Source organism: Rhea americana, unplaced genomic scaffold, assembly GCF_003343005.1.
Source record: "Rhea americana isolate MKP2758 unplaced genomic scaffold, rheAme1 scaffold_582, whole genome shotgun sequence".
Classification (NCBI taxonomy): domain Eukaryota; kingdom Metazoa; phylum Chordata; class Aves; order Rheiformes; family Rheidae; genus Rhea; species Rhea americana.
The window spans coordinates 72,135-72,766 of record NW_028186737.1 but is presented as its reverse complement, the minus strand read 5'-3'; positions in this window follow the sequence as shown (position 1 = coordinate 72,766).

Below are 632 nucleotides of genomic sequence, written 5' to 3'. Positions count from 1 at the left end.
GTGCCCTGCTGCACCATGCCCTGCTGCACCGTGCCCTGCGCGCTGCCCCCTAATACACCCTGCGCTGCCCGTGCAGCCCCGGCCCCTGGGGCTCGCCTCTGAGCCCTTGTGCCGGGACTCCACGGGGATGGGCAGCCCCGGGGGGGGGCGGCCGCGGGGCACCGCCAGGCTGTCGGGACGCGCCGCGAGGCTCCGTCCCCCCGCACCCACGAGCGCGGCGGGGGCGCTTTCCCCGACGGGCGCCAGCGGCCGGAGCCTGCCCCGCGCCGCCTCCCCTCCGCTTTGATTCATCTGCCACGTTGATATTTTCAGGGGACAGACAGACACCACGGCCAGACGCGCCGAGTTTCCGCAGGGAAACGGGATAAAAATAGCAGCRGACGGGGCCCCGGGAAGTGACTTTGTCTCCCCGCGAGCTGCGGCGCGGCTGCGAGACCCAAATCGGCCGTGACAGCCGCGCCGCTGCCCGGCGGGGCCGCGGCCGCCGAGCGGAGGGCGAGCGCCCGCCGGGGGGGGGAGCGTGTGAACGTCTCCCAAGGACAGATAGCGAAGCCGCCGGGCCCGCGAGCGCCGATAAGCTCGGGACACCGGGAGCCGGCCCGGAGCGCCCAAGGCCGCCAGCGCCCCCCGGC